This window comes from Excalfactoria chinensis, chromosome 24 (assembly GCF_039878825.1).
Source record: "Excalfactoria chinensis isolate bCotChi1 chromosome 24, bCotChi1.hap2, whole genome shotgun sequence".
Classification (NCBI taxonomy): Eukaryota; Metazoa; Chordata; class Aves; order Galliformes; family Phasianidae; genus Excalfactoria; species Excalfactoria chinensis.
In genome coordinates, this window is record NC_092848.1 from 4,533,706 (window position 1) to 4,542,206 (window position 8,501).

Below are 8,501 nucleotides of genomic sequence, written 5' to 3' on the forward strand. Positions count from 1 at the left end.
AGGGGGGTGTTCTGGTAACGGGGGATGCTGAGAAGGTGGAGATACTGAATGCCTTCTTTGCTTCTGTCTTCAGTGGAAAAGCTCTCCCTCGGTAATCCCAGACACCGGAGGTTAGTGAGAGGGTCTGGGGAATGGAAGACTTCCCTTCAGTCAGGGTGGTCCGTGATCGACTGGGCAACACCAATGTTCACAAATCCATGGGAACTGATGGGGTGCATCCATGGGTGCTGAGAGAGCTGGCAGAGGTGATTGCTGAACTGCTCTATCATCTTTGAGAGGTCTTGGAGAATGGGGGAGGTGCCTGAAGACTGGAGGATAGCAATGTCACTCTGGTCTTCAAAAAGAGCAAGAAGGAAGATCCAGGTAATTATAGGCCAGTCAGCCTCACCTCTGTCCCTGGAACGGTGATGGAACAGCTCATGCTGGATGCCATCTCCAGACATTTGGAAGAAATTGAGTTTATCAGGAGTAGTCAGTATGGGTTCACCAAGGGGAGGTCATGCTCGACTGACCTGGTAGCCTTCTATGATGTTGTCACTGGGTGGATGGGGGGAGAGCGGTGGATATAGTCTACCTTGATTTAAGCAAGGCATTTGATACTGTCTCCCATGACATCCTTTATAACAAACCTGAGGAAGTGTGGGATAGATGAGTGGACAGTGAGGTGGACTGAGAACTGGCTGACTGGCAGAGCACAGAGGGTTGTCGTTGGCGGTGCGGTGTCCAGCTAGAGGCCTGTGACTAGTGGCGTCGCCCAGGGGTCTGTGCTGGGTCCTATCTTGTTCAACATCTTCATCAATGACCTTGACGAGGGGATAGTGGCCACCCTCAGCAAGTTTGCAGATGATATGAGGTTGGGAAGATTGGCTGACACACCTGAAGGCTGTGCTGCCATTCAGCAAGAGCTGGGTAGTAAGAAACCGGATGAGGTTGCACAAAAGCAAGTGTAGAGGCTTGCACCTAGGGAGGAAGACCTGCTGTAGAGATGCTCTGCAGAGAGGGACCTGGGTGTCCTGGTGGACGACAGGTTGGCCATGAGCCAGTAGTGTGCCCCCATGGCCAAAAAGGCCAATGGCATTCTGGGGTGCATTAAAAAGAGCGTGGCCAGCAGGTCGAGGGAGGTGATCCTCCCCCTCTACTCTGCCCTGGTGAGGCCTCATCTGGAGTACTGTGTCCAGCTCTGGGCTCCCCAGTACAAAAAAGACAGGGATCTCTTGGAAAGAGTTCAATGGAGGACCACAAAGATGGTGAAGGGCCTGGAGCATCTCCCCTATGAAGAAAGGCTGAGTAAGCTGGGTCTGTTTAGCCTTGAGAAAAGAAGACTGAGAGGGAATTTGATCCAGGTCTATAAATATCTGAAGTGTGGGGGGTAAAGTGATGAGGCCAGACTCTTTTCAGCAGTATGTGGAGACAGGACAAGGGGAAACAGCCAGTAACTGGAGCATAGGAAGTTCTGAACGAAGGTGCTCAAGAACTTCTTTACGGTGGGGGTAACGGAGCACTGGGACAGGCTGCCCAGGGAGCTGTGGAGTCTCCTCCTCTGGAGATATTCAAGTCCCACCTGGACACCTACCTGTGCAACATGGTGTAGGGAACCTGCTGTGGCAGGGGGGTTGGACTCAATGATCTTTGGAGGTCCTTCGACTGCTTTTTATCTGATCATAGGGTCCTTACTCAGGGTTAGTCCAGTCACCTTCCTCAGGGTTTTTACATTAGACTGATCAACTTCAGGGGGAAACGCTAAAATTCACATCTGTATTTGAGATAGAGATCTACAATATTATTTCACTTAGGAGATTTACAGATTCTTGAGTATGATTTTACTTATCTTCAGTAGGATAACTACGTCAAGGAAAGACATAAATGTCATACAACAGACATTCCAAGGCTTACAGACATCCAAGGTTTTTTTGTTTAAAACTACCATCTGACTTTCCACTATGAAACTTATACATACTGTATAGAGCTGTCACTTCGTTTTCTGTTTGTAAGAGAAACAGTAGTACTACCAGGAGTCTATTTTCTCTGCCCTCAGCACTGAAGCACTGAATTATTGCAAATATCTGCTTCTTTCCACTGAATACAAAAATGCATCCAGAATGCTTGTCCTTCTGAGATAATATGAATTTGTACAGCACCTCAAAGATAAACATCTTGGACATGCTTGGACATGTTTGAGGCACTTAAAGTAAATGCAGAGAGAATGATTCAGCATATCCAAAGATATATATTGATAGCAGGTCAACACTTCAGTTTTGAAATAAAAAACACGTATACCCCTATGTAACAATTATCTGAACTTAGGGAAAATGATCTTGAGTTGAATCCCATATTCAGGGATTCATACTCTCATTGTAGATTCCCTGCTGTATGCCACCTGGCCTCTCCATGCTGCTACAGAAGAACACAGGTTTCCAGATGATCCTTTGCCATGTTCTCTCAGTGTGCACGACCTTGATTCCTTGAAGAAATCTGAATTCCATGGCTAGGGTTTGGGAACTCAATCATGTCCTAAAAGTTTTCCTTTCAGGAGGAGACTGTCTCACTCAGACAGCTCCCTATGGAGAGGGAGAGAGGCTTAGCCCATCAACAGATCCTAGAGGCCAGCAGTGTCCTCCTGGCTTGTGTGTAATGGTATCTTTCCCATTTCTCATTTTTATACTATTTTCTTACTTTGAGGTAGAGCTTGAGTTGCTGTTGTCAACCATGTCTTTGTTTTGTAAAGTTTACTCAAAGAAAATGTTTGTGACAGAAAAGTGAAAAACTGTTGTCTGAGGGCTGGCTCAGAACAACAAGGTCATTTGTTATCAGTTTAATCCCTGCAATGTTTATCGTGGGGTTTGGCCATGGACCTTCACCCCACTCCACTTTCCAGACTGTTTTTTTCCTTTCTTCCATACCAGGCTCCCTGGTGTTTGCTAACAGCTAAGGTCACAGCTTAGGAAACTATCTTGGAAGAAATTACCCAGAGTATTCCAACCTGGAGGTTTTTCTTCTCTCAAGAGGTGGACATTTCAATCAGTTGCCTCCTGTAAATACTCCACAACAATATGGTGAACTGTAACCATCAAGCAGCCAGGAGATGGTACTGCAGCAGCATTAATAGGTCAGGTCATAAAATATCATTACATATCTATGCTGTCTGTATTTAAGTTAGTCAGCTGGAGTAAGAATCACCTCACTTAAATTTGTTATTCAACTGTGTAGACATGGATATACTTTGAATTATGGATGCCCTAGTGCACCTGAGGTTTCTGCATAGTTTTGTTGGGTTTAATATGGGTATAAAGAGATCTATGTCTTTCTCAAACAGCAGTCAATATGCTTGAAACACTTAAGTTCCACTAAATCTATCCAGTGGGCAAGAGAATTGACTCATTCAGGTAAACAATTGATCAGATTAATTAATATCCAGCCTTTATTATGTTTAGTTGCCTGAACATCAGCATCTAGTGTCATTCTGCGTGCTGTTTGTTTCACATTGACATTTTTGGTGAAGAACATTGTCAGCTTTTGTTGAATCCATACACAATCAGTTCTGATCTTAATATGTTATGTCCCAAGAAGTGTTGCTGATCCTGTTACCACTCTTCCTTCTTCCCATCCATGGAGACTCCACCAGGACCCAGTGCAACCACAAGGAGAAGCCCTCCAATTATAGACATAGTCTGGAAGAAATCATATTTGAGGAAGTCATGTATGGGCTTGTAAGCTGGGATGGTCCAGCAGGCATTGAAGTAGATGTTGATGCCAAACAGACAGAGGACTAAAGTCAAGGCAGGCTGTTGCTTCCAAGATAAGCAGGGCTGTGCCCACAATGTTTTGCAGAATATAAAAGAAGTTCGTATGGAAATGCAGCAGTGTTGTGAACATGAGGACCAGCAGCACATGACCCCCAAGCTGCATTTACTGCTTAGGAGAGCTTTCCTGCATAGTAGGGACACCATCAATCATGCTCTTCCCTTCTGACTCAGCCAAAAGCAGCAGCAAGCTTCCTCCCTGGGCAAAGTTCCTCATCAAGACCTCATAGAATGCTGTATGCCACAGTTTGTTGCTGTAATTCCAAGCAGTCTAAACCTGACAATATTGCACAAAGTTCCTATTCGGCACCAGGATACAGCCACTCAGCTGTCCAAAGAGATTTATGAAAACAAAGATGGAGGGTAGGAAATAGCTACAGTTCCACATTCCATCAATGCAATCCCTCTGTTCACTCTACTGGAACCACATGCAGATGCCATCCTCCAGGAAGGTGTTGGTCAGGCACAGGCGGGCCACATCCAGAAGGTACTGCTTTGTCTTCAGCGGTGCTCATGATATCATTCTGACCCATGGCAGTGGGAAAGGAGCAATGCTGCATGCCTCAGGCCCTCTCCCTCCTCTGAGATTACCTATACATTTTTACATCTAATCCTCAGAGAATCAGGCTCCAGATATTACGCATGCAGTAGAAAAACATACAAGGAACTAAAATGACATCCTGAAAACTGACAAGGAATTGTATGCTACAGTTGTAGATGAAGTTTGTGACTCCCAGATCCACATTAGAAATATGATATATATAAATATATATATTTAAACTGAGAATCATTTGCATACACTGTAGAGATCTGAAGATAAGGCATTCAGCTGTCCATTTGTAGATAGAACTTCTTTTTACTTTTACTTTTTATTTTTTGGCAACATTCTAAGCTTAGTATATTTCAATATGACACAGAAAACAAGCCAGATCTGTAATTTTCCAAAGTAGCAAATTGAGGCTGAGCTAGTGTCATGGTTTTGCAATGTTGTAATTTTGCTATCAGTATTCCACATCATAACATCATGATAAAGCATGTATAATTTTGACGAATGTGCTGCTCACAAAAGAAGACTGAATGTCCCAGGGAACACCACAGTCAGTCATATGACCAGGACTATATAATCTCATTTCAGTGCTGGACTCGCTCTCTTGGATCCTGCCAGCCAGGGGGGAGCCGTGTGGGAGCGTTCCAGCCATTTCGCCTAGAGTTACAGTAGGCCTCTCGGTTTCGGGACTCACTCTCTCTTATTTTACATGATTCGTTAGCCTTAATTCCAATTATATTGTATTATATTGTGTTATTCTGTATTCCGATATAGTATTTAGTAAATAAGTGTGCCTCCTTAGATCGTTGCCGCTGTATTTACTTTCCTTTTCCCTTTTTTCCTTTTCTTTTCTGGGCCAGCGGCCTGCGGGCCGACTGCCCCCTGTCATGGGTGCAGGTAGATTTTAGGTTAACCCAGGACAGCTAGGCATGTAAATCCTGCTGTTTCCTTGGACAGGCAGGAAAAAGCATAATGGTAAAAAATGTCGACATACAGAAATGAAGTGAATCAGGTGAGGAAAGAACCATATGAGTGGGAAAGAAGAAAGAAAGGCATTGCAGGATACCCAGGAATGGTCAGATAGTTAGAAAGAATAGACAGATAAGCTCTGAAATAAGTGCAGGACTGATAGCAAAAATGAGATGTGCACATCACACTCAAACACATATACAGAGTCCTCTTCAGAGTCCATCTGTAGCTGTAAAAAGTTACTGGCTTCCCTTAGTTTTTAGATGTATCTATTTGTCCTGCTCTCATATCTTGCATATCGTAGGGCATCCAAAAGACACTAAGCATCTACTCAAACATCTCTGAGTCCTCCTGAAATCAATACAATCAGTAAAGTATTAATTCCACTGATTTGTTTTTGTTTTGCTTTGTTTATCTGTAAAGCAATGTGTCTATCGGAAAATGGATATGAAAACTGGCCATGATATGGGATATAAAAGGTAGATTCATCTAGAAATTCCTGCTGTCACGTTATTTCAGATGCTCTCATGATTTCTAACTCCTCCATACTGTGCCAACTGAATACAGTAATATCTTGATTACTTGGGCATCTTGAACCATCATGATTATTTCTGCCAGCGTCTTGAATCGTGATGCGGAACGTAACAGAGTGTCACTGTGTTGGAAGGGAAAAGCAGGGAAGGTAAAAGGAGAAAGATGCAAAGTTAACAAGCAATTAGTTAAGACCAAAGGTTCAAAAGGGATTAGCTAGAGGTGAATGAAATCTCAGATGCTTCCTCTAAAGGTAGGCAATCCAATTAGACAAAGCCAGCAGGCTAGATCAGCAATTATATCTAAGACTAAAGCAAGGATTTCCCTCCTGTAATTCTGTCACTTGAATCAAAAAGCCCTTAATGTTTCTGGCTATTTCTCAGATCTTTTTGGCTAACAGCGATCATCAGCTGGCTAAGGATGCATAGTTCATAGCATTAAATAAGTAAGATAAGATGTGTCTAAGTCCATAACAGAGAGAGAAAACTGAGAAAATTGCCATTCAAAAAGGCCGATCATCAACTATTAGAAATATGTGATTGATTTGTCCCTTTCCACTGAGTATAGAGGGAGACTCAAGTTCTGAGCAATCAACACCTACCTTTCCAAAATCATCCGAAAGAAATCCCGCCCAGAAGGGTAATGGGGATTTCAAGGGAGTCTACTTAAACCTGGAGCAATTCGTGACTCAGAGGGAGCTCAGCTGCACTCCTGGACAAGAAATAAGTATCTACAGATGAATTAAGGCCTCTGCTTTTTTCAGCTGTATCCAATTTAATTAAATTTAATCAACATTAACAAACCTCTTCTTCAGCGTGATATCAGACTTTGGCAACTGGAATGGTAGTATCTGTGTTAAGGACAGATTAATTCTATTTATCATGCTTAGGAGAAATAATGCAGATGTTCCCTGGAAAATATAGACTGTGCTAATGCCACAGACTATTCAAGCTGTGGTAGAATAGTGTCTGCATTTAAAATACGAATTTAAATCTGCATTGTGAGCTGTCTGTCTGAGCTGTTGGTCCAACATTGTCCCTAATATAAGAAAACAAGCTATATTTTTCTGGTGAAATTCACATCTGTCTTGAAGGCACTGGGCAGCAGAACTGCTGAAGGTAGGACACTTTCTTCAAAATGCTCACTGTTGTGATATGAAGCAATTCCAAGGAAGAACTGGGACCCAAATTTATTGGTTCTGGCATTAACTAAACAAGTCTCTCAAAACGTGGAAATTCAGTAATGTACTGTTCCTTCATTTCATTGACAAAGGAAACAAGGAGAATCCTTCAAGAAAACTTTGCTTCAAATACAGGAGATTTTTAACTGCCTAAAAGTGTTAAATTTCCTTATTTTATATAGATCATAAAATCACATACAACTCTCATTTCCACAGTTCCCATTTTCTTGTTGCTGTTAGAATTGCCACTGATAGAAGGAGACCTTGTGCAAGGTAAATTACAGCAGACAGAAAAACTGGGCTAAGACAGGTTGGTGAACCCTGATAGTGTTTTGAGTATTGCTCCTGCTTTGAATTTGAATTCTCTGTCTTTTCTGAACTGCTGACCAGACATACAACCTCGTGTGTATGGCTGAAAATGTACTTCTCCCGCACTCTATCCAGGTAAGGATAGATTTCTGTCACCAAATAATATTTTGCCTTGAGGTTTACTTGAGGTTTACCCATTGGTGGGTTTCCCCTGTAGGCAGCAGAGTTTGAGCCTGGAGAACACAGAATTAAGGACCATTTTCTCCGCTGTGTTAGTCTAATTTCTTCTCTTTCACTGTGCATCAGTTTCTCCTTCAAGAATGTAAGAAAAAAACGAGCTACCGTGGATGACTGCACGGATAATCCATCTGCATCACACACACAGTGGCATTCCTTGGGTAACAAGCCAGTGTGACTAACAAAGCAGACGGTAATGAGCTTCACCCTTTTTTATTTTCTTTCATTGGTGTTCTCTATGGGTATCTTTGCTGCTTATTCCCCTTTCCTCCAATGAAAGACAGTAAGCAAAGGATACATATTTGGTTCTGCTTTGTTTTGCTTTGGTTTTCTTTGGATTGTGATTGTTTTGACTGCCAGATGGGTTTCCAAAGTCCCTTTGCTCCGGTATGCTTCACACAGACTGAGGGTAATGAGCACGTGCGGACGTTGAAGCAGATAGTACTGAGCTTCACCTGTTCTCTGTAGATATTTTTTTCCACAAATTATCTCTTTGTCCATTAAGAGATGATAGACAGAGGGCACTTGGCTTTGTTTTGTTATGCATTAACTTTACTCCATCTGGGTGTGCTTTTTCTCCAGTTTGGCTCTTTGAAGCCTTTGTGTCCCACAGTCAGTTGGGAAGGCTGTGAATAGGAGCCAAAGCTTACTACAGCCTGAGATCCCTTGACTTTTGCGTATGAACTCCTCAAATCCAACTTCTAACAAGCATGTTAGAAGGCATCCTACCAGCCGTCTTATCTGGGAAAACTAGATTGTGGCAGAGAGCAAGTGGGCTTTGCTGAAGTAGAGAGGTGCTCACTGCTCCCCAAGGTAGCAAAATGCTTTTCCTTTTTCTTTGCACTGTAGGTGTTTTGGTTGCCAGCTGGGCTGAAGCGCCCTGATTTCAGCATACTGACTAGTCCCCTGGTTCTCTACCCATTTGATT

General features: G+C 42.8%; 1 pseudogene; it reads right to left on the bottom strand.

Annotated features, from left to right (window-relative positions):
* Window positions 1–3,581: 3,581 nt before the first annotated feature.
* LOC140262444 (surfeit locus protein 4 pseudogene) lies at window positions 3,582–4,333 on the bottom strand (annotated as a pseudogene).
* Between the last annotated feature and the right edge of the window lie 4,168 nt (window positions 4,334–8,501).